The 24,991-nt window shown below is 51.7% G+C and overlaps 1 protein-coding gene across 4 annotated transcripts in view; it reads right to left on the bottom strand.

Moving 5' to 3' along the window:
• pde8a (phosphodiesterase 8A) overlaps positions 1-24,991 on the bottom strand; it is a 122,374-nt gene that overhangs the window by 81,988 nt on the left and 15,395 nt on the right. Inside the window, exon 2 of one of the 4 annotated variants that reach the window (XM_079826022.1) lies at positions 1,780-1,843. The exons of the other annotated variants lie outside the window; for them this stretch is intronic. The gene's annotated coding sequence lies outside the window, so the exon portion shown is untranslated. The remainder of the gene's footprint in view (positions 1-1,779; positions 1,844-24,991) is intronic. 4 annotated transcript variants of the gene reach the window in all.

Here is a 24,991-nt window from a genome sequence, read left to right as displayed (position 1 = left end):
CAGCTTCTTCCCCATGATTGTGTCGCCTACAGAACTAGACTGAGAGACCATTAAAAGGCCTTTGCAGGTGTTGTGAGTTCATCAGCTGATTAGAGTGTCTTCAATATTCAACCTTTTCACAATATTCTAATTTTCTGAGATACTGAATTTGGGATTTTCCTTAGTTGTCTGTTATAATCATCAAAATTAAAAGAAATAAACATTTGAAATATATCAGTCTGTGTGTAATCTATGAATATAATATACACGATTCACCTTTTTGAATGGAATTAGTGAAATAAATCAACTTTTTGATGATATTCTAATTATATGACCAGCACCTGTTCCTAAAAAAATCATGCCAGTAAACAGTGTGTGTGTGTGTGTGTGTGTAGCTCTTACTCAGGCCTCATTCAGTAAAAGTTCTCTCTCTTTCTCTCTCCAGGTATTTTTGTCTTGATCCAGATTAGCCAAAGCCTAGCCGCTCTCAGAGACACACACACGTGCACAGCGAATCTCAGGACGGCGCGCGTGCGCACACACACACACACACACACACACACTCGCAGCGAGACGGCCAGAGGAAGCGTGATCGATCAGGAACCCTGAGCTGATGATCTGATATGAACGTTTGCTCTGCTACTCATCACAGCTCAACTGGAAATCACAAATACATTATTGTCATTTTAAAAATGTTTTGATCAATTATTAATTAGAGGAGTGCAGCGTTCATGAGGAATCTCACAATCAAGAGATTTAACTTACAGTTACACTACTAGCTCAGTTACTGCTGTGTTTGTGTTTGATTATTATAATGTTATTTTTAAATTTTATCTCGGCTATATTGATTATGAAAAGAGCAAAGATGCGTAATGTCAATGACCACATCATAATCTTCTTAATCTGAATCAGCGGTCCATCAGCCAATCGCCTGCATTCATTCAAATATTACAATGAAAGCCAGAAAAATAATAATGTGAGGATACAGCATCATGACACTGAACACACGCGTGTGTATGTGTGCGCATTTGTGTGTGTGTGCATTTGTGTGTGTGTGTGTGTGTGTGCGCGTGTGTGTGTGCATTTGTGTGTGTGTGTGCACATTTGTGTGTGTGTGTGTGTGTGTATGTGTGTGTGCATTTGTGTGTGTGTGTGCGCATTTGTGTGTGTGTGCATTTGTGTGTGTGTGTGCGCATTTGTGTGTGTGTGCATTTGTGTGTGTGTGTGCGCATTTGTGTGTGTGTGTGTGTGTGTGCACATTTGTGTGTGTGTGTGTGTGTTTGTGCATGTATGTGTGTACGTGTGTGTGTATGTGTGTGTGTGTGGCATAGGGGCTGCTGGGAACGATGGTGATGATGTCATTTCCCTCCAGGAAGAACCGTTATTGCACAGTCTTAGCTCGGCTCGTCCCTGTGCTGCTTTACTTCCTGTCTGTGCCGCTCAGATCCACACGAACGAAACGTCAGTCACACACACCTGTCAATCATCTGATGACACACACACACACACACAGACACACACACTTCTAAAGAGGGGCTTCACATTGACATCTACTGGAACACAAACCGACAACTGCAATACAATATTTAAAAATCTAATAATGACTTTAAGGACATCTACACTCACACACACACTCACAAACACTCACTCACTCACTCACACTCACACTCACACTCACACACACACACACACACACACTCACGCACACACACTCACACTCACGCACACACACACACTCACAAACACACACACTCACACACACACACACTCACTCACTCACACACACACACACACACTCACTGAATCCGGTATTGAGGGTTGCAGAACAGTGGAGCCTCAGCCAAGGCCAGATAAACCGCTAACCCTATATCAGCACCGCACACAAACACACACACACACACAGAGGAATGTGTTGTGAGACATGAGAAAACCATCGTCAGACCTTGTACTTGAGTCTTATCATGGACAGAAAGACACAGATGCTGCTGCGCCCTTGATTAACACACAAACACACGCAGACACAGAAACCACACACACACACACACACACACACACACACACACAGAAACCACACACACACACACAGAAACCACACGCACACACACAGAAACCACACACAGACACACACAGAAACCACACACACAGACACACACACACACACACACACACGATTTTCAATTTCATTATTTCGTTATTTACATAATAGACACATTAACAACAATAATATGAAATCAAATGTATTTATATAACTTCGTTGTTTGATATCTTGAGTTTAACAGGAATTCTAAGAGGAATGCTTGGGATCCATTTTTTGTTGAATAAATGAAAGTTTGGACGAGTGTGTGTTTGGACGAGTGTGTGTTTGGGCGAGTGTGTGTGTGGGCGAGTGTGTGTGTGGGCGAGTGTGTGTTTGGGCGAGTGTGTGTGTGGGCGAGTGTGTGTGTGGGCGAGTGTGTGTGTGGGCGAGTGTGTGTGGGCGAGTGTGTGTGTGGGCGAGTGTGTGTTTGGGCGAGTGTGTGTTTGGGCGAGTGTGTGTTTGGGCGAGTGTGTGTGTGGGCGAGTGTGTGTGTGGGCGAGTGTGTGTGTGGGCGAGTGTGTGTTTGGGCGAGTGTGTGTTTGGGCGAGTGTGTGTGTGGGCGAGTGTGTGTGTGGACGAGTGTGTGTGTGTGGGCGAGTGTGTGTGTGGGCGAGTGTGTGTGTGGGCGAGTGTGTGTGTGGGCGAGTGTGTTCGGGCGAGTGTGTGTTTGGGCGAGTGTGTTCGGGCGAGTGTGTGTTCGGGCGAGTGTGTTCGGACGAGTGTGTGTTTGGGCGAGTGTGTGTTTGGACGAGTGTGTGTTCGGGCGAGTGTGTGTTCGGGCGAGTGTGTGTTCGGGCGAGTGTGTTTGGGCGAGTGTGTGTTTGGACAAGTGTGTGTGTGGGCGAGTGTGTGTTTGAACGAGTGTGTGTTTTGACGAGTGTGTTTGGACGAGTGTGTTTGGGCGAGTGTGGGCGAGTGTGTGTTTGGGCGAGTGTGTGTTTGGGCGAGTGTGTGTGTGGGCGAGTGTGTGTGTGGGGACGAGTGTGTGTGTGGGCGAGTGTGTTTGAACGAGTGTGTGTTTTGACGAGTGTGTTTGGACAAGTGTGTTTGGGCGAGTGTGTTTGGGCGAGTGTGTTTGGGCGAGTGTGTGTTCGGGCGAGTGTGTGTTCGGGCGAGTGTGTGTTCGGGCGAGTGTGTGTTCGGGCGAGTGTGTGTGTGGGCGAGTGTGTGTTTGAACGAGTGTGTGTTTTGACGAGTGTGTTTGGACGAGTGTGTTTGGGCGAGTGTGGGCGAGTGTGTGTTTGGGCGAGTGTGTGTGTGGGCGAGTGTGTGTGTGGGCGAGTGTGTGTGTGGGGACGAGTGTGTGTTTGAACGAGTGTGTGTGTGTGGGCGAGTGTGTGTTTGGACGAGTGTGTTTGGGCGAGTGTGGGCGAGTGTGTGTTTGGGCGAGTGTGTGTTTGGGCGAGTATGTGTGTGGGCGAGTGTGTGTTTGGACGAGTGTGTGTGTGGGCGAGTGTGTGTTTGAACGAGTGTGTGTTTTGACGAGTGTGTTTGGGCGAGTGTGTTCGGGCGAGTGTGTTTGGGCGAGTGTGTGTTTGGGCGAGTGTGTGTTTGGGCGAGTGTGTGTGTGGGCGAGTGTGTGTGTGGGCGAGTGTGTGTGTGGGGACGAGTGTGTGTGTGGACGAGTGTGTGTTTGGACGAGTGTGTTTGGACGAGTGTGTTTGGGCGATTGTGTTTGGGCGATTGTGTTTGGGCGATTGTGTGTTCGGGCGAGTGTGTTTGGGCGGGTGTGTGTTTGGACGAGTGTGTGTTTGGACGAGTGTGTGTTTGGACGAGTGTGTGTTTGGACGAGTGTGTGTTTGGACGAGTGTGTGTTTGGACGAGTGTGTGTTTGGACGAGTGTGTGTTTGGACGAGTGTGTGTTTGGACGAGTGTGTGTTTGGACGAGTGTGTGTTTGGACGAGTGTGTGTTTGGACGAGTGTGTGTTTGGACGAGTGTGTTTGGACGATTGTGTTTGGGCGAGAGTGTGTTCGGGCGAGTGTGTTTGGGCGGGTGTGTGTTCGGGGGAGTGTGTGTTCGGGGGAGTGTGTGTTTGGACGAGTGTGTGTTTGGACGAGTGTGTGTTTGGACGAGTGTGTGTTTGGACGAGTGTGTGTTTGGACGAGTGTGTGTTTGGACGAGTGTGTGTTTGGACGAGTGTGTGTTTGGACGAGTGTGTGTTTGGACGAGTGTGTGTTTGGACGAGTGTGTGTTTGGACGAGTGTGTTTGGGCGAGTGTGTTTGGGCGAGTGTGTTTGGGCGAGTGTGTTTGGGCGAGAGTGTGTTCGGGCGAGAGTGTGTTCGGGCGAGAGTGTGTTCGGGCGAGTGTGTGTTCGGGCGAGTGTGTGTTCGGGGGAGTGTGTGTTTGGACGAGTGTGTGTTTGGACGAGTGTGTGTTTGGACGAGTGTGTGTTTGGACGAGTGTGTGTTTGGACGAGTGTGTTTGGACGAGTGTGTTTGGACGAGTGTGTGTTTGGACGAGTGTGTTTGGGCGAGAGTGTGTTTGGGCGAGTGTGTGTTTGGGCGAGTGTGTGTTTGGGCGAGTGTGTTCGGGCGAGTGTGTGTTTGGGCGAGTGTGTTTGAGCGAGTGTGTGTTTCGACGAGTGTGTGTTTGGACGAGTGTGTGTTTGGACGAGTGTGTTTGGGCGAGTGTGTTTGGGCGAGTGTGTGTTCGGGCGAGTGTGTACGGGGGAGTGTGTGTTTGGACGAGTGTGTGTTTGGACGAGTGTGTGTTTGGACGAGTGTGTTTGGACGAGTGTGTTTGGACGAGTGTGTTTGGGCGAGTGTGTTCGGGCGAGTGTGTGTTCGGGCGAGTGTGTTCGGGGGAGTGTGTGTTTGGACGAGTGTGTGTTTGGACGAGTGTGTGTTTGGACGAGTGTGTGTTTGGACGAGTGTGTTTGGACGAGTGTGTTTGGACGAGTGTGTTTGGGCGAGAGTGTGTTTGGGCGAGTGTGTGTTTGGGCGAGTGTGTGTTTGGAGGAGTGTGTGTTTGGACGAGTGTGTGTTTGGACGAGTGTGTTTGGACGAGTGTGTTTGGGCGAGTGTGTTTGGGCGAGTGTGTTTGGGCGAGAGTGTGTTTGGGCGAGAGTGTGTTTGGGCGAGTGTGTGTTTGGACGAGTGTGTTTGGACGAGTGTGTTTGGGCGAGAGTGTGTTCGGGCGAGTGTGTGTTTGGACGAGTGTGTGTTTGGACGAGTGTGTGTTTGGACGAGTGTGTGTTTGGACGAGTGTGTGTTTGGGCGAGTGTGTGTTTGGACGAGTGTGTTTGGACGAGTGTGTTTGGGCGATTGTGTTTGGGCGATTGTGTTTGGGCGAGAGTGTGTTCGGGCGTTTGGACGAGTGTGTGTTTGGACGAGTGTGTGTTTGGACGAGTGTGTGTTTGGACGAGTGTGTTTGGACGAGTGTGTTTGGACGAGTGTGTTTGGACGAGTGTGTGTTTGGACGAGTGTGTGTTTGGACGAGTGTGTGTTTGGACGAGTGTGTTTGGGCGAGTGTGTTTGGGCGAGTGTGTTTGGGCGAGTGTGTTTGGGCGAGTGTGTTTGGGCGAGAGTGTGTTCGGGCGAGTGTGTGTTTGGGCGAGTGTGTTTGGGCGAGAGTGTGTTCGGACGAGTGTGTGTTTGGACGAGTGTGTGTTTGGACGAGTGTGTGTTTGGACGAGTGTGTGTTTGGACGAGTGTGTGTTTGGACGAGTGTGTTTGGACGAGTGTGTTTGGGCGAGAGTGTGTTTGGGCGAGTGTGTGTTTGGGCGAGTGTGTGTTTGGACGAGTGTGTGTTTGGACGAGTGTGTTTGGGCGAGTGTGTTCGGGCGAGTGTGTTTGGGCGAGTGTGTTCGGGCGAGTGTGTTTGGGCGAGTGTGTTCGGGCGAGTGTGTGTTCGGGCGAGTGTGTGTTCGGGCGAGTGTGTGTTCGGGCGAGTGTGTTTGGGCGAGTGTGTGTTTGGACGAGTGTGTGTGTGGGCGAGTGTGTGTTTGAACGAGTGTGTGTTTTGACGAGTGTGTTTGGACGAGTGTGTTTGGGCGAGTGTGTGTTTGGGCGAGTGTGTGTGTGGGCGAGTGTGTGTGTGGGCAAGTGTGTGTGTGGGGACGAGTGTGTGTGTGGGCGAGTGTGTGTTTGAACGAGTGTGTGTTTTGACGAATGTGTTTGGACGAGTGTGTTTGGGCGAGTGTGTGTTTGGGCGAGTGTGTGTTTGGGCGAGTGTGTTCGGGCGAGTGTGTGTTTGGGCGAGTGTGTTTGAGCAAGTGTGTGTTTGGACGAGTGTGTGTTTGGACGAGTGTGTTTGGACGAGTGTGTTTGGGCGAGTGTGTGTTTGGACGAGTGTGTGTTTGGACGAGTGTGTTTGGGCGAGTGTGTGTTTGGGCGAGTGTGTGTTTGGGCGAGTGTGTGTTTGGGCGAGTGTGTGTTGGGCGAGTGTGTGTTTGGGCGAGTGTGTTTGGACGAGTGTGTGTTTGGACGAGTGTGTTTGGACGAGTGTGTTTGGGCGAGAGAGTGTTTGGGCGAGTGTGTGTTTGGGCGAGTGTGTGTTTGGACGAGTGTGTGTTTGGACGAGTGTGTGTTCGGGCGAGTGTGTTTGGGCGAGTGCGTGTTCGGGCGAGTGTGTTTGGGCGAGGGTGTGTTTGGACGAGTGTGTGTTTGAACGAGTGTGTGTTTTGACGAGTGTGTTTGGACGAGTGTGTTTGGGCGAGTGTGTGTTTGGGCGAGTGTGTGTGTGGGCGAGTGTGTGTGTGGGCAAGTGTGTGTGTGGGGACGAGTGTGTGTGTGGGCGAGTGTGTGTGTGGGGACGAGTGTGTGTGTGGGCGAGTGTGTGTTTGAACAAGTGTGTGTTTTGACGAATGTGTTTGGACGAGTGTGTTTGGGCGAGTGTGTGTTTGGGCGAGTGTGTTCGGGCGAGTGTGTGTTTGGGCGAGTGTGTTTGAGCGAGTGTGTGTTTGGACGAGTGTGTGTTTGGACGAGTGTGTTTGGACGAGTGTGTTTGGACGAGTGTGTGTTTGGACGAGTGTGTGTTTGGACGAGTGTGTGTTTGGACGAGTGTGTTTGGGCGAGAGTGTGTTTGGGCGAGTGTGTGTTTGGACGAGTGTGTTTGGACGAGTGTGTTTGGGCGAGAGTGTGTTCGGGCGAGTGTGTTCGGGCGAGTGTGTTCGGGCGAGTGTGTGTTTGGACGAGTGTGTGTTTGGACGAGTGTGTGTTTGGACGAGTGTGTGTTTGGACGAGTGTGTGTTTGGACGAGTGTGTGTTTGGACGAGTGTGTGTTTGGGCGAGTGTGTGTTTGGACGAGTGTGTTTGGACGAGTGTGTTTGGGCGATTGTGTTTGGGCGATTGTGTTTGGGCGAGAGTGTGTTCGGGCGAGTGTGTTCGGGCGGGTGTGTGTTCGGGGGAGTGTGTGTTTGGACGAGTGTGTGTTTGGACGAGTGTGTGTTTGGACGAGTGTGTTTGGACGAGTGTGTGTTTGGACGAGTGTGTTTGGACGAGTGTGTGTTTGGGCGAGTGTGTTTGGACGAGTGTGTTCGGGCGAGAGTGTGTTCGGGCGAGTGTGTGTTCGGGGGAGTGTGTGTTTGGACGAGTGTGTGTTTGGACGAGTGTGTGTTTGGACGAGTGTGTTTGGACGAGTGTGTTTGGGCGAGAGTGTGTTTGGGCGAGTGTGTGTTTGGGCGAGTGTGTGTTTGGGCGAGTGTGTTTGGGCGAGAGTGTGTTTGGGCGAGTGTGTGTTTGGGCGAGTGTGTTCGGGCGAGTGTGTGTTTGGGCGAGTGTGTTTGAGCGAGTGTGTGTTTGGACGAGTGTGTGTTTGGACGAGTGTGTGTTTGGACGAGTGTGTTTGGGCGAGTGTGTTTGGGCGAGTGTGTGTTCGGGCGAGTGTGTGTTCGGGCGAGTGTGTTCGGGGGAGTGTGTGTTTGGACGAGTGTGTGTTTGGACGAGTGTGTGTTTGGACGAGTGTGTTTGGACAAGTGTGTTTGGACGAGTGTGTTTGGGCGAGTGTGTTCGGGCGAGTGTGTGTTCGGGCGAGTGTGTTCGGGGGAGTGTGTGTTTGGACGAGTGTGTGTTTGGACGAGTGTGTGTTTCGACGAGTGTGTGTTTCGACGAGTGTGTTTGGACGAGTGTGTTTGGACGAGTGTGTTTGGGCGAGAGTGTGTTTGGGCGAGTGTGTGTTTGGGCGAGTGTGTGTTTGGAGGAGTGTGTGTTTGGACGAGTGTGTGTTTGGACGAGTGTGTTTGGACGAGTGTGTTTGGGCGAGTGTGTTTGGGCGAGAGTGTGTTTGGGCGAGAGTGTGTTTGGGCGAGTGTGTGTTTGGACGAGTGTGTTTGGACGAGTGTGTTTGGGCGAGAGTGTGTTCGGGCGAGTGTGTTTGGGCGAGTGTGTGTTTGGACGAGTGTGTGTTTGGACGAGTGTGTGTTTGGACGAGTGTGTGTTTGGACGAGTGTGTGTTTGGGCGAGTGTGTGTTTGGACGAGTGTGTTTGGACGAGTGTGTTTGGGCGATTGTGTTTGGGCGATTGTGTTTGGGCGAGAGTGTGTTCGGGCGTTTGGACGAGTGTGTGTTTGGACGAGTGTGTGTTTGGACGAGTGTGTGTTTGGACGAGTGTGTTTGGACGAGTGTGTGTTTGGACGAGTGTCGAGTGTCTCCTCTCCTCTCCTCTTCTCTCTCCTCTTCTCGCTCCTCTCCTCGCTCCAATCCTCGCTCCTCTCCTCTCCTCTCTCCTCTCCTCTCCTCTCCTCGCTCCTCTCCTCTTCTCTCTCCTCTCCTGTCTCCTCGCTCCTCTTCTCGCTCCTCTTCTCGCTCCTCTCCTCTCCTCTCTCCTCGCTCCTCTTCTCGCTCCTCTCCTCTCCTCTCTCCTCGCTCCTCTCCTCTTCTCTCTCCTCTCTCCTCTCCTCTCCTCTTCTCTCTCCTCTCCTCTCTCCTCCTCTTCTCTCTCCTCTCCTCTCTCCTCGCTCCTCTTCTCTCTCCTCTCCTCGCTCCTCTCCTCGCTCCTCTCCTCGCTCCTCTCCTCGCTCCTCTCCTCGCTCCTCTCCTCGCTCCTCTCCTCTCTCCTCTCCTCTCCTCGCTCCTCTCCTCTTCTCTCTCCTCTCTCCTCGCTCCTCTCCTCTTCTCTCTCCTCTCCTCTCTCCTCGCTCCTCTCCTCTTCTCTCTCCTCTCCTGTCTCCTCGCTCCTCTTCTCGCTCCTCTCCTCTTCTCTCCTCACTCCTCTTCTCTCTCCTCTCCTCGCTCCTCTCCTCGCTCCTCTCCTCGCTCCTCTCCTCGCTCCTCTCCTCTCTCCTCTCCTCTCCTCTTCTCTCTCCTCTCTCCTCTCCTCTTCTCTTCTCTCTCCTCTCCCCTCTCCTCGCTCCTCTCCTCTTCTCTCTCCTCTCCTGTCTCCTCGCTCCTCTTCTCGCTCCTCTTCTCGCTCCTCTCCTCTTCTCTCTCCTCTTCTCTCTCCTCTCTCCTCTCCTCGCTCCTCTCCTCGCTCCTCTCCTCTTCTCTCTCCTCTCCTCTCTCCTCGCTCCTCTCCTCTTCTCTCTCCTCTCCTCTCTCCTCTCCTCTCCTCGCTCCTCTCCTCTCCTCGCTCCTCTCCTCTTCTCTCTCCTCTCCTCGCTCCTCTCCTCTTCTCGCTCCTCTCCTCGCTCCAATCCTCGCTCCTCTCCTCGCTCCTCTCCTCGCTCCTCTCCTCTCCTCTCCTCTCTCCTCTCCTCTCCTCGCTCCTCTCCTCTTCTCTCTCCTCTCCTGTCTCCTCGCTCCTCTTCTCGCTCCTCTTCTCGCTCCTCTCCTCTCCTCTCTCCTCGCTCCTCTCCTCTCTCCTCTCCTCTCCTCTCCTCTTCTCTCTCCTCTCCTCTCTCCTCGCTCCTCTCCTCGCTCCTCTCCTCGCTCCTCTCCTCGCTCCTCTCCTCGCTCCTCTCCTCGCTCCTCTCCTCGCTCCTCTCCTCGCTCCTCTCCTCGCTCCTCTCCTCGCTCCTCTCCTCGCTCCTCTCCTCGCTCCTCTCCTCGCTCCTCTCCTCGCTCCTCTCCTCGCTCCTCTCCTCGCTCCTCTCCTCTCTCCTCTCCTCTCTCCTCTCCTCTCCTCGCTCCTCTCCTCTCTCCTCGCTCCTCTCCTCTCTCCTCGCTCCTCTCCTCTTCTCTCTCCTCTCCTCTCTCCTCTCCTCTTCTCTCTCCTCTCCTGTCTCCTCGCTCCTCTTCTCGCTCCTCTTCTCGCTCCTCTTCTCGCTCCTCTTCTCGCTCCTCTCCTCTTCTCTCTCCTCTTCTCGCTCCTCTCCTCTTCTCTCTCCTCTTCTCTCTCATCTCCTCTTCTCTCTCCTCTCCTCTCTCCTCTTCTCTCTCCTCTCCTCTTCTCGCTCCTCTCCTCTCCTCTCTCCTCGCTCCTCTCCTCTTCTCTCTCCTCTCTCCTCTCCTCTCCTCTCCTCTTCTCTCTCCTCTCCTCTCTCCTCGCTCCTCTTCTCGCTCCTCTCCTCGCTCCTCTCCTCGCTCCTCTCCTCGCTCCTCTCCTCTCTCCTCTCCTCGCTCCTCTCCTCGCTCCTCTCCTCGCTCCTCTCCTCTCTCCTCTCCTCGCTCCTCTCCTCTTCTCTCTCCTCTCTCCTCGCTCCTCTCCTCTTCTCTCTCCTCTCCTCTCTCCTCGCTCCTCTCCTCTTCTCTCTCCTCTCCTGTCTCCTCGCTCCTCTTCTCGCTCCTCTCCTCTTCTCTCTCCTCTTCTCTCTCCTCGCTCCTCTTCTCTCTCCTCTCCTCGCTCCTCTCCTCGCTCCTCTCCTCGCTCCTCTCCTCGCTCCTCTCCTCGCTCCTCTCCTCGCTCCTCTCCTCGCTCCTCTCCTCTCCTCTCTCCTCTCCTCTCTCCTCTCCTCTCCTCGCTCCTCTCCTCTCCTCTCCTCGCTCCTCTCCTCTTCTCTCTCCTCGCTCCTCTCCTCGCTCCTCTCTCCTCGCTCCTCTCTCCTCTCCTCTCTCCTCTCCTCTCCTCGCTCCTCTCCTCTTCTCTCTCCTCTCCTCTCCTCGCTCCTCTCCTCTTCTCTCTCCTCTCCTCTTCTCTCTCCTTTCCTGTCTCCTCGCTCCTCTTCTCGCTCCTCTCCTCTTCTCTCTCCTCTTCTCTCTCCTCTTCTCTCTCCTCTTCTCTCTCCTCTCCTCTTCTCTCTCCTCTTCTCTCTCCTCTCCTCTTCTCGCCTCTTCTCGCTCCTCTCCTCGCTCCTCTCCTCTCTCCTCTCCTCTTCTCTCTCCTCTCCTCTCCTCTTCTCTCTCCTCTCCTCTCCTCTTCTCTCTCCTCTCCTCTCTCCTCTCCTCTCCTCTCCTCGCTCCTCTCCTCTCCTCTTCTCTCTCCTCTTCTCTCTCCTCTCCTCGCCTCTTCTCGCTCCTCTCCTCGCTCCTCTCCTCGCTCCTCTCCTCGCTCCTCTCCTCTCCTCTCCTGTCTCCTCGCTCCTCTTCTCGCTCCTCTCCTCTTCTCTCTCCTCTTCTCTCTCCTCTTCTCTCTCCTCTCCTCTTCTCTCTCCTCTTCTCTCTCCTCTCCTCTTCTCGCTCCTCTCCTCGCTCCTCTCCTCGCTCCTCTCCTCTCCTCGCTCCTCTCCTCTCCTCGCTCCTCTCCTCTTCTCTCTCCTCTCCTCTCCTCTTCTCTCTCCTCTCTCCTCTCCTCTCCTCTCCTCTCCTCTCCTCTCCTCTCCTCTCCTCTCCTCTCCTCTCCTCGCTCCTCTCCTCTCCTCTTCTCTCTCCTCTCCTCGCTCCTCTCTCCTCTCCTCTCCTCTCTCCTCTCCTCTCCTCTCTCCTCTCCTCGCTCCTCTCCTCGCTCCTCTCCTCTCTCCTCTCCTCTCCTCTCCTCTCCTCTCCTCTCCTCTCCTCTCCTCGCTCCTCTCCTCGCTCCTCTCCTCTCTCCTCTCCTCTCCTCTCCTCGCTCCTCTCCTCGCTCCTCTCCTCGCTCCTCTCCTCGCTCCTCTCCTCGCTCCTCTCCTCGCTCCTCTCCTCTCCTCTTCTCTCTCCTCTCCTCTCTCCTCTCCTCTCCTCTTCTCTCTCCTCTCCTCGCTCCTCTCTCCTCTCCTCTCCTCTTCTCTCTCCTCTCCTCGCTCCTCTCCTCTTCTCGCTCCTCTCCTCGCTCCTCTCCTCTTCTCTCTCCTCTTCTCTCTCCTCTCCTCTTCTCTCTCCTCTTCTCTCTCCTCTTCTCTCTCCTCTTCTCTCTCCTCTTCTCTCTCCTCTCCTCGCTCCTCTCCGCTTCTCTCTCCTCTCCTCTCTCCTCTCCTCTCCTCTCTCCTCTCCTCGCTCCTCTCCTCGCTCCTCTCCTCGCTCCTCTCCTCGCTCCTCTCCTCGCTCCTCTCCTCGCTCCTCTCCTCGCTCCTCTCCTCTTCTCTCTCCTCTCCTCGCTCCTCTCCTCTTCTCTCTCCTCTCCTCTCCTCTTCTCTCTCCTCTCTCCTCTCCTCTCCTCTCCTCTCCTCTCCTCTCCTCTCCTCTCCTCTCCTCGCTCCTCTCCTCTCCTCTTCTCTCTCCTCTCCTCGCTCCTCTCTCCTCTCCTCTCCTCTCTCCTCTCCTCTCCTCTCTCCTCTCCTCGCTCCTCTCCTCGCTCCTCTCCTCTCTCCTCTCCTCTCCTCTCCTCTCCTCTCCTCTCCTCTCCTCTCCTCGCTCCTCTCCTCGCTCCTCTCCTCTCTCCTCTCCTCTCCTCTCCTCGCTCCTCTCCTCGCTCCTCTCCTCGCTCCTCTCCTCGCTCCTCTCCTCGCTCCTCTCCTCGCTCCTCTCCTCTCCTCTTCTCTCTCCTCTCCTCTCTCCTCTCCTCTCCTCTTCTCTCTCCTCTCCTCGCTCCTCTCTCCTCTCCTCTCCTCTTCTCTCTCCTCTCCTCGCTCCTCTCCTCTTCTCGCTCCTCTCCTCGCTCCTCTCCTCTTCTCTCTCCTCTTCTCTCTCCTCTCCTCTTCTCTCTCCTCTTCTCTCTCCTCTTCTCTCTCCTCTTCTCTCTCCTCTTCTCTCTCCTCTCCTCGCTCCTCTCCGCTTCTCTCTCCTCTCCTCTCCTCTCCTCATGAATCATGTGATCTGGAGCTAGCGCCGCCACACAAGAGAAGGATCGCCTCTCGCTATTCAAATCTCCAACTCTTTACGTTATGCTTTTGTCTTTTATGCCTGTGTGTGTGTGTGTGTGTGTGTGTGTGTGTGTGTGTGTGTGTGTGTGTGTGTGTGTGTGTGTGTGTGTGTGGTGTGTGTGTGTGTGTATTTAAAGCTGCAGTCCGTAACTTCACATCTGGAAGGTATTTTTAAGGGCACCAACCAAATTACGTCTGTACTACCGAGTACAGATTCACATTAAATAAATCAATCGGTACCGAATTTCGGCAACTGAGAACGCATCTGGTGATATTAAACTGCGAAAAGACTATTTAAATACGAATCCTGCGAGTCTGTGCGCGAAAAAATGCTGTAGAAGCACGGTTTACCCCACACACACACACACACACACTTGTGTGTTTCCATCTCGGCCGTCTCATATGAAGACATGAACGCACGAACGGCATCTCCAGAGCCACTGAGAGTCAAAGTTTAATTTGAGAAAAACTACCGTCATAAACACAGAAACTCAAAGATCTTCACAGCAACACGTCAAAATAAAAGTCTGGTTTATCTTGAAAAATACATCACTGTACAGTAGAACTTAGATACGTCTCAATTAATAATACTAACACTAATGTAATAATAATAATCAAAACTTTATTTTTTAAGTAATAAATTACAAATGTTCTGTTTTAATGTTTTAATTTGAACCGTATAAAGTTTAAATAAATTAAAAGATAAATTATATTAATGTCTTTTGTCTTCATTTGATTACCAAAAAATACACAACACATCATTTGTCAGAGATCTTTTCATAGAAATGAAATTAAAAAGAGAAAAAAAAATATGGTTGTTTTTATTAATTAAATTTAAAGGAGCTGTATGTAAGAAATGTGTTTCAATGAATCATAAACGGCCCTGATATATCACTAGACATTAAGAAATCCTGATAGTTTCAAATATTTGTATCACTGACAGTTGTCCGGCCAGGATATTGTCATTTTAAAGTGAAGTTGCAGCCCTCAACTGATGATGATGTGGCCTGAAGCTCCACCCTCCTCCACCTGTCCACCAATCACGAAGTCCGCAGTGTTTCGACATCCGGGTTGCCAGCTCTAGTTACCGCAGCTACAAACATTTTGGATAAAAAATGTCTAACTTTACGAAACCTAAAAGACCTCGTTATGAATCAGAAAAACGTTGCTCAGCGAGAGCCAATGAGGTTCATTCTGGTGTTACGCATCACGCCTGAGCTTCAGCAGAGCCAATGAGGTTCATTCTAGTGTTACGCATCACGCCTGAGCTTCAGCAGAGCCAATGAGGTTCATTCTGGTGTTACGCATCACGCCTGAGCTTCAGCAGAGCCAATGAGGTTCATTCTAGTGTTACGCATCACGCCTGAGCTTCAGTGAGAGCCAATGAGGTTCATTCTAGTGTTACGCATCACGTCTGAGCTTCAGCAGAGCCAATGAGGTTCATTCTAGTGTTACGCATCACGCCTGAGCTTCAGCGTGAGCCAATGAGGTTCATTCTAGTGTTACGCATCACGCCTGAGCTTCAGCAGAGCCAATGAGGTTCATTCTAGTGTTAAGCATCACGCCTGAGCTTCAGCAGAGCCAATGAGGTTCATTCTAGTGTTACGCATCACGCCTGAGCTTCAGCGAGAGCCAATGAGGTTCATTCTAGTGTTACGCATCACGCCTGAGCTTCAGCGAGAGCCAATGAGGTTCATTCTAGTGTTACGCATCACGTCTGAGCTTCAGCAGAGCCAATGAGGTTCATTCTAGTGTTAAGCATCACGCCTGAGCTTCAGCAGAGCCAATGAGGTTCATTCTAGTGTTACGCATCACGCCTGAGCTTCAGCGAGAGCCAATGAGGTTCATTCTAGTGTTACGCATCACGCCTGAGCTTCAGCGAGAGCCAATGAGGTTCATTCTAGTGTTACGCATCACGTCTGAGCTTCAGCAGAGCCAATGAGGTTCATTCTAGTGTTACGCATCACGTCTGAGCTTCAGCAGAGCCAATGAGGTTCATTCTAGTGTTAAGCATCACGCCTGAGCTTCAGCAGAGCCAATGAGGTTCATTCTAGTGTTACGCATCACGCCTGAGCTTCAGCAGAGCCAATGAGGTTCATTCTAGTGTTACGCATCACGCCTGAGCTTTAGCAGAGCCAATGAGGTTCATTCTAGTGTTACGCATCACGCCTGAGCTTCAGCAGAGCCAATGAGGTTCATTCTGGTGTTACGCATCACGTCTGAGCTTCAGCGAGAGCCAATGAGGTTCATTCTAGTGTTACGCATCACGCCTGAGCTTCAGCGAGAGCCAATGAGGTTCATTCTAGTGTTACGCATCACGCCTGAGCTTCAGCGAGAGCCAATGAGGTTCATTCTAGTGTTACGCATCACGCCTGAGCTTCAGCGAGAGCCAATGAGGTTCATTCTAGTGTTACGCATCACGCCTGAGCTTCAGCAGAGCCAATGAGGTTCATTCTAGTGTTACGCATCACGCCTGAGCTTCAGCGAGAGCCAATGAGGTTCATTCTAGTGTTACGCATCACGCCTGAGCTTCAGCGAGAGCCAATGAGGTTCATTCTAGTGTTACGCATCACGCCTGAGCTTCAGCAGAGCCAATGAGGTTCATTCTAGTGTTACGCATCACGCCTGAGCTTCAGCAGAGCCAATGAGGTTCATTCTAGTGTTACGCATCACGTCTGAGCTTCAGCGAGAGCCAATGAGGTTCATTCTAGTGTTACGCATCACGCCTGAGCTTCAGCGAGAGCCAATGAGGTTCATTCTAGTGTTACGCATCACGCCTGAGCTTCAGCAGAGCCAATGAGGTTCATTCTAGTGTTACGCATCACGCCTGAGCTTCAGCGAGAGCCAATGAGGTTCATTCTAGTGTTACGCATCACGCCTGAGCTTCAGCAGAGCCAATGAGGTTCATTCTAGTGTTACGCATCACGCCTGAGCTTCAGCGAGAGCCAATGAGGTTCATTCTAGTGTTACGCATCACGCCTGAGCTTTAGCAGAGCCAATGAGGTTCATTCTAGTGTTACGCATCACGCCTGAGCTTTAGCAGAGCCAATGAGGTTCATTCTAGTGTTACGCATCACGCCTGAGCTTTAGCAGAGCCAATGAGGTTCATTCTAGTGTTACGCATCAAGCCTGAGCTTCAGCGAGAGCCAATGAGGTTCATTCTAGTGTTACGCATCACGTCTGAGCTTCAGCAGAGCCAATGAGGTTCATTCTAGTGTTACGCATCACGCCTGAGCTTCAGCAGAGCCAATGAGGTTCATTCTAGTGTTACGCATCACGCCTGAGCTTCAGCGAGAGCCAATGAGGTTCATTCTAGTGTTACGCATCACGCCTGAGCTTCAGCGAGAGCCAATGAGGTTCATTCTAGTGTTACGCATCACGTCTGAGCTTCAGCGAGAGCCAATGAGGTTCATTCTAGTGTTACGCATCACGCCTGAGCTTCAGCAGAGCCAATGAGGTTCATTCTGGTGTTACGCATCACGTCTGAGCTTCAGCAGAGCCAATGAGGTTCATTCTAGTGTTACGCATCACGTCTGAGCTTCAGCAGAGCCAATGAGGTTCATTCTAGTGTTACGCATCACGTCTGAGCTTCAGCAGAGCCAATGAGGTTCATTCTAGTGTTACGCATCACGTCTGAGCTTCAGCAGAGCCAATGAGGTTCATTCTAGTGTTACGCATCACGTCTGAGCTTCAGCGAGAGCCAATGAGGTTCATTCTAGTGTTACGCATCACGCCTGAGCTTCAGCGAGAGCCAATGAGGTTCATTCTAGTGTTACGCATCACGCCTGAGCTTCAGCAGAGCCAATGAGGTTCATTCTAGTGTTACGCATCACGCCTGAGCTTCAGCGAGAGCCAATGAGGTTCATTCTAGTGTTACGCATCACGCCTGAGCTTCAGCAGAGCCAATGAGGTTCATTCTAGTGTTACGCATCACGCCTGAGCTTCAGCAGAGCCAATGAGGTTCATTCTAGTGTTACGCATCACGCCTGAGCTTTAGCAGAGCCAATGAGGTTCATTCTAGTGTTACGCATCACGCCTGAGCTTCAGCGAGAGCCAATGAGGTTCATTCTAGTGTTACGCATCACGTCTGAGCTTCAGCAGAGCCAATGAGGTTCATTCTGGTGTTACGCATCACGTCTGAGCTTCAGCGAGAGCCAATGAGGTTCATTCTAGTGTTACGCATCACGCCTGAGCTTCAGCGAGAGCCAATGAGGTTCATTCTAGTGTTACGCATCACGTCTGAGCTTCAGCGAGAGCCAATGAGGTTCATTCTAGTGTTACGCATCACGCCTGAGCTTCAGCGAGAGCCAATGAGGTTCATTCTAGTGTTACGCATCACGCCTGAGCTTCAGCGAGAGCCAATGAGGTTCATTCTAGTGTTACGCATCACGCCTGAGCTTCAGCAGAGCCAATGAGGTTCATTCTAGTGTTACGCATCACGCCTGAGCTTCAGCGAGAGCCAATGAGGTTCATTCTAGTGTTACGCATCACGCCTGAGCTTCAGCGAGAGCCAATGAGGTTCATTCTAGTGTTACGCATCACGCCTGAGCTTCAGCGAGAGCCAATGAGGTTCATTCTAGTGTTACGCATCACGTCTGAGCTTCAGCGAGAGCCAATGAGGTTCATTCTAGTGTTACGCATCACGTCTGAGCTTCAGCAGAGCCAATGAGGTTCATTCTAGTGTTACGCATCACGCCTGAGCTTCAGCAGAGCCAATGAGGTTCATTCTAGTGTTACGCATCACGTCTGAGCTTCAGCAGAGCCAATGAGGTTCATTCTAGTGTTACGCATCACGCCTGAGCTTCAGCGGGAGCCAATGAGGTTCATTCTGGTGTTACGCATCACGCCTGAGCTTCAACGAGAGCCAATGAGGTTCATTCTAGTGTTACGCATCACGCCTGAGCTTCAGCAGAGCCAATGAGGTTCATTCTGGTGTTACGCATCACGCCTGAGCTTCAGCGAGAGCCAATGAGGTTCATTCTAGTGTTACGCATCACGCCTGAGCTTCAGCAGAGCCAATGAGGTTCATTCTAGTGTTACGCATCACGCCTGAGCTTCAGCGAGAGCCAATGAGGTTCATTCTAGTGTTACGCATCACGCCTGAGCTTCAGCAGAGCCAATGAGGTTCATTCTAGTGTTACGCATCACGCCTGAGCTTCAGCAGAGCCAATGAGGTTCATTCTAGTGTTACGCATCACGCCTGAGCTTCAGCGAGAGCCAATGAGGTTCATTCTAGTGTTACGCATCACGCCTGAGCTTCAGCAGAGCCAATGAGGTTCATTCTAGTGTTACGCATCACGCCTGAGCTTCAGCAGAGCCAATGAGGTTCATTCTAGTGTTACGCATCACGCCTGAGCTTCAGCAGAGCCAATGAGGTTCATTCTAGTGTTACGCATCACGCCTGAGCTTCAGCAGAGCCAATGAGGTTCATTCTAGTGTTACGCATCACGCCTGAGCTTCAGCGGAGCCAATGAGGTTCATTCTAGTGTTACGCATCACGCCTGAGCTTCAGCGAGAGCCAATGAGGTTCATTCTAGTGTTACGCATCACGCCTGAGCTTCAGCAGAGCCAATGAGGTTCATTCTAGTGTTACGCATCACGCCTGAGCTTCAGCGAGAGCCAATGAGGTTCATTCTAGTGTTACGCATCACGCCTGAGCTTCAGCAGAGCCCATGAGGTTCATTCTAGGTTACGCATCACGCCTGAGCTTCAGCGAGAGCCAATGAGGTTCATTCTAGTGTTACGCATCACGCCTGAGCTTCAGCGGGAGCCAATGAGGTTCATTCTAGTGTTACGCATCACGCCTGAGCTTCAGCGAGAGCCAATGAGGTTCATTCTAGTGTTACGCATCACGCCTGAGCTTCAGCGAGAGCCAATGAGGTTCATTCTAGTGTTACGCATCACGCCTGAGCTTCAGCGAGAGCCAATGAGGTTCATTCTAGTGTTACGCATCACGCCTGAGCTTCAGCGAGAGCCAATGAGGTTCATTCTAGTGTTACGCATCACGCCTGAGCTTCAGCAGAGCCAATGAGGTTCATTCTAGTGTTACGCATCACGCCTGAGCTTCAGCGAGAGCCAATGAGGTTCATTCTAGTGTTACGCATCACGCCTGAGCTTCAGCAGAGCAATGAGGTTCATTCTGGTGTACGCATCACGCCTGAGCTTCAGCAGAGCCAATGAGGTTCATTCTAGTGTTACGCATCACGCCTGAGCTTCAGCGAGAGCCAATGAGGTTCATTCTAGTGTTACGCATCACGCCTGAGCTTCAGCGAGAGCCAATGAGGTTCATTCTAGTGTTACGCATCACGCCTGAGCTTCAGCAGAGCCAATGAGGTTCATTCTAGTGTTACGCATCACGCCTGAGCTTCAGCGAGAGCCAATGAGGTTCATTCTAGTGTTACGCATCACGCCTGAGCTTCAGCGAGAGCCAATGAGGTTCATTCTAGTGGTACGCATCACGCCTGAGCTCAGCGAGAGCCAATGAGGTTCATTCTAGTGTTACGCATCACGCCTGAGCTTCAGCGAGAGCCAATGCAGGTTCATTCTAGTGTTACGCATCACGCCTGAGCTTCAGCGAGAGCCAATGAGGTTCATTCTGGTGTTACGCATCACGTCTGAGCTTCAGCGAGAGCCAATGAGGTTCAATTCTAGTGTTACGCATCACGTCTGAGCTTCAGCGAGAGCCAATGAGGTTCATTCTAGTGTTACGCATCACGTCTGAGCTTCAGCGAGAGCCAATGAGGTTCATTCTAGTGTTACGCATCACGTCTGAGCTTCAGCGAGAGCAATGAGTTCATTCTAGTGTTACGCATCACGCCTGAGCTTCAGCGGGAGCCAATGAGGTTCATTCTAGTGTTACGCATCACGTCTGAGCTTCAGCGAGAGCCAATGAGGTTCATTCTAGTGTTACGCATCACGCCTGAGCTTCAGCGAGAGCCAATGAGGTTCATTCTAGTGTTACGCATCACGTCTGAGCTTCAGCGAGAGCCAATGAGGTTCATTCTAGTGTTACGCATCACGCTGAGCTTCAGCGAGAGCCAATGAGGTTCATTCTGGTGTTACGCATCACGTCTGAGCTTCAGCGAGAGCCAATGAGGTTCATTCTAGTGTTTACGCATCACGTCTGAGCTTCAGCGAGAGCCAATGAGGTTCATTCTAGTGTTACGCATCACGTCTGAGCTTCAGCGAGAGCCATGAGGTTCATTCTAGTGTTACGCATCACGTCTGAGCTTCAGCGAGAGCCAATGAGGTTCATTCTAGTGTTACGCATCACGTCTGAGCTTCAGCGAGAGCCAATGAGGTTCATTCTAGTGTTACGCATCACGCCTGAGCTTCAGCGAGAGCCAATGAGGTTCATTCTAGTGTTACGCATCACAGCCTGAGCTTCAGCGAGAGCCAATGAGGTTCATTCTAGTGTTACGCATCACGTCCTGAGCTTCAGCGAGAGCCAATGAGGTTCATTCTAGTGTTACGCATCACGCCTGAGCTTCAGCGAGAGCCAATGAGGTTCATTCTAGTGTTACGCATCACGTCCTGAGCTTCAGCGAGAGCCAATGAGGTTCATTCTAGTGTTACGCATCACGCCTGAGCTTCAGCGGATGCCAATGAGGTTCATTCTAGTGTTACGCATCATCGTCTGAGCTTCAGCGAGAGCCAATGAGGTTCATTCTAGTGTTACGCATCACGTCTGAGCTTCAGCGAGAGCCAATGAGGTTCATTCTAGTGTTACGCATCACGTCTGAGCTTCAGCGAGAGCCAATGAGGTTCATTCTAGTGTTACGCATCACGCCTGAGCTTCAGCGAGAGCCCAATGAGGTTCATTCTAGTGTTACGCATCACGTCTGAGCTTCAGCGAGAGCCAATGAGGTTCATTCTAGTGTTACGCATCACGCCTGAGCTTCAGCGAGAGCCAATGAGGTTCATTCTAGTGTTACGCATCACGCCTGAGCTTCAGCAGAGCCAATGAGGTTCATTCTAGTGTTACGCATCACGCCTGAGCTTCAGCGAGAGCCAATGAGGTTCATTCTAGTGTTACGCATCACGCCTGAGCTTCAGCGAGAGCCAATGAGGTTCATTCTAGTGTTACGCATCACGCCTGAGCTTCAGCGAGAGCCAATGAGGTTCATTCTAGTGTTACGCATCACGCCTGAGCTTCAGCGAGAGCCAATGAGGTTCATTCTAGTGTTACGCATCACGCCTGAGCTTCAGCGAGAGCCAATGAGGTTCATTCTAGTGTTACGCATCACGCCTGAGCTTCAGCGAGAGCCATGAGTTCATTCTAGTGTTACGCATCACGCCTGAGCTTCAGCGAGAGCCAATGAGGTTCATTCTAGTGTTACGCATCACGCCTGAGCTTCAGCGAGAGCCAATGAGGTTCATTCTAGTGTTACGCATCACGCCTGAGCTTCAGCGAGAGCCAATGAGGTTCATTCTAGTGTTACGCATCACGCTGAGCTTCAGCGAGAGCCAATGAGGTTCATTCTGTTTACGCATCACGTCTGTGCTTCAGCGAGCCAATGAGGTCATTCTAGGTGTTACGCATCAGACTGAGCTTCAGCGAGAGCCAATGAGGTTCATTCTAGTGTTACGCATCACGCCTGAGCTTCAGCGAGAGCCAATGAGGTTCATTCTGGTGTTACGCATCACGTCTGAGCTTCAGCAGAGCCAATGAGGTTCATTCTAGTGTTACGCATCACGCCTGAGCTTCAGCGAGAGCCAATGAGGTTCATTCTAGTGTTACGCATCACGCCTGAGCTTCAGCGAGAGCCAATGAGGTTCATTCTAGTGTTACGCATCACGCCTGAGCTTCAGCGAGAGCCAATGAGGGTTCATTCTAGTGTTACGCATCTACGCCTGAGCTTCAGCGAGAGCCAATGAGGTTCATTCTAGTGTTACGCATCACGCCTGAGCTTCAGCGAGAGCCAATGAGGTTCATTCTAGTGTTACGCATCACGCCTGAGCTTCAGCGAGAGCCAATGAGGTTCATTCTAGTGTTACGCATCACGCCTGAGCTTCAGCAGAGCCAATGAGGTTCATTCTGGTGTTACGCATCACGCTGAGCTTCAGCGAGAGCCAATGAGGTTCATTCTAGTGTTACGCATCACGCCTGAGCTTCAGCGAGAGCCAATGAGGTTCATTCTAGTGTTACGCATCACGCCTGAGCTTCAGCGAGAGCCAATGAGGTTCATTCTAGTGTTACGCATCACGCCTGAGCTTCAGCAGAGCCAATGAGGTTCATTCTGGTGTTACGCATCACGTCTGAGCTTCAGCAGAGCCAATGGAGGTTCATTCTAGTGTTACGCATCACGCCTGAGCTTCAGCGAGAGCCAATGAGGTTCATTCTAGTGTTACGCATCACGCCTGAGCTTCAGCGAGAGCCAATGAGGTTCATTCTAGTGTTACGCATCACGCCTGAGCTTCAGCGAGAGCCAATGAGGTTCATTCTAGTGTTACGCATCACGCTGAGCTTCAGCGAGAGCCAATGAGGTTCATTCTAGTGTTACGCATCACGCCTGAGCTTCAGCAGAGCCAATGAGGTTCATTCTAGTGTTACGCATCACGCCTGAGCTTCAGCGGAGCAATGAGGTCATTCTAGTGTTACGCATCACGCCTGAGCTTCAGCAGAGCCAATGAGGTTCATTCTAGTGTTACGCATCACGCCTGAGCTTCAGCGAGAGCCAATGAGGTTCATCTTCTAGTGTTACGCACTCACGCCTGAGCTTCAGCAGAGCCAATGAGGTTCATTCTAGTGTTACGCATCACGCCTGAGCTTCAGCAGAGCCAATGAGGTTCATTCTAGTGTTACGCATCACGCCTGAGCTTCAGCAGAGCCAATGAGGTTCATTCTAGTGTTACGCATCACGCCTGAGCTTCAGCGAGAGCCAATGAGGGTCATTCTAGTGTTACGCATCACGCCTGAGCTTCAGCGAGAGCCAATGAGGTTCATTCTAGTGTTACGCATCACGCCTGAGCTTCAGCGAGAGCCCAATGAGGTTCATTCTAGGTGTTACGCATCACGCCTGAGCTTCAGCGAGAGCCAATGAGGTTCATTCTAGTGTTACGCATCACGCCTGAGCTTCAGCGAGAGCCAATGAGGTTCATTCTAGTGTTACGCATCACGCCTGAGCTTCAGCAGAGCCAATGAGGTTCATTCTAGTGTTACGCATCACGCCTGAGCTTCAGCGGAGAGCCAATGAGGTTCATTCTAGTGTTACGCATCACGCCTGAGCCTTCAGCAGAGCCAATGAGGTTCATTCTAGTGTTACGCATCACGCCTGAGCTTCAGCGAGAGCCAATGAGGTTCATTCTAGTGTTACGCATCACGCCTGAGCTTCAGCAGAGCCCATGAGGTTCATTCTAGTGTTACGCATCACGCCTGAGCTTCAGCAGAGCCAATGAGTTCATTCTAGTGTTACGCATCACGCCTGAGCTTCAGCAGAGCCAATGAGGTTCATTCTAGTGTTACGCATCACGCCTGAGCTTCAGCGAGAGCCAATGAGGTTCATTCTAGTGTTACGCATCACGCCTGAGCTTCAGCGGAGCCAATGAGGTTCATTCTAGTGTACGCATCACGCCTGAGCTTCAGCGAGAGCCAATGAGGTTCATTCTAGTGTTACGCATCACGCCTGAGCTTCAGCGAGAGCAATGAGGTTCATTCTAGTGTTACGCATCACGCCTGAGCTTCAGCAGAGCCAATGAGGTTCATTCTAGTGTTACGCATCACGCCTGAGCTTCAGCGAGAGCCAATGAGGTTCATTCTAGTGTTACGCATCACGCCTGAGCTTCAGCGAGAGCCAATGAGGTTCATTCTAGTGTTACGCATCACGCCTGAGCTTCAGCAGAGCCAATGAGGTTCATTCTAGTGTTACGCATCACGCCTGAGCTTCAGCGAGAGCCAATGAGGTTCATTCTAGTGTTACGCATCACGCCTGAGCTTCAGCGAGAGCCAATGAGGTTCATTCTAGTGTTACGCATCACGCTGAGCTTCAGCAGAGCCATGAGGTTCATTCTAGTGTTACGCATCACGCCTGAGCTTCAGCGAGAGCCAATGAGGTTCATTCTAGTGTTACGCATCACGCCTGAGCTTCAGCGAGAGCCAATGAGGTTCATTCTAGTGTTACGCATCACGCCTGAGCTTCAGCGAGAGCCAATGAGGTTCATTCTAGTGTTACGCATCACGCCTGAGCTTCAGCGAGAGCCAATGAGGTTCATTCTAGTGTTACGCATCACGCCTGAGCTTCAGCGAGAGCCAATCGAGGTTCATTCTGGTGTTACGCATCACGCTGAGCTTCAGCGAGAGCCAATGAGGTTCATTCTAGTGTTACGCATCACGTCTGAGCTTCAGCGAGAGCCAATGAGGTTCATTCTAGTGTTACGCATCACGCTGAGCTTCAGCGAGAGCCAATGAGGTTCATTCTAGTGTTACGCATCACGCCTGATGCTTCAGCGGAGCCAATGAGGTTCATTCTAGTGTTACGCATCACGGCTGAGCTTCAGCGAGAGCCAATGAGGTTCATTCTAGTGTTACGCATCACGCCTGAGCTTCAGCGAGGAGCCAATGAGGTTCATTCTAGTGTTACGCATCACGTCCTGAGCTTCAGCGAGAGCCAATGAGGTTCATTCTGGTGTTACGCATCACGCCTGAGCTTCAGCGAGAGCCAATGAGGTTCATTCTAGTGTTACGCATCAGCCTGAGCTTCAGCGAGAGCCAATGAGGTTCATTCTAGTGTTACGCATCACGCCTGAGCTTCAGCGAGAGCCAATGAGGTTCATTCTAGTGTTACGCATCACGTCCTGAGCTTCAGCGAGAGCCAATGAGGTTCATTCTAGTGTTACGCATCACGCCTGAGCTTCAGCGAGAGCCAATGAGGTTCATTCTAGTGTTACAGCATCACGCTGAGCTTCAGCGAGAGCCAATGAGGTTCATTCTAGTGTTACGCATCACGTCCTGAGCTTCAGCGAGAGC

Source organism: Gobio gobio (genome assembly GCF_949357685.1).
Source record: "Gobio gobio genome assembly, chromosome: 9".
NCBI classification, from domain to species: Eukaryota; Metazoa; Chordata; class Actinopteri; order Cypriniformes; family Gobionidae; genus Gobio; species Gobio gobio.
The sequence above is the reverse complement of the archived record's forward strand: the minus strand, read 5'-3'. Positions and strand labels throughout refer to the sequence as shown.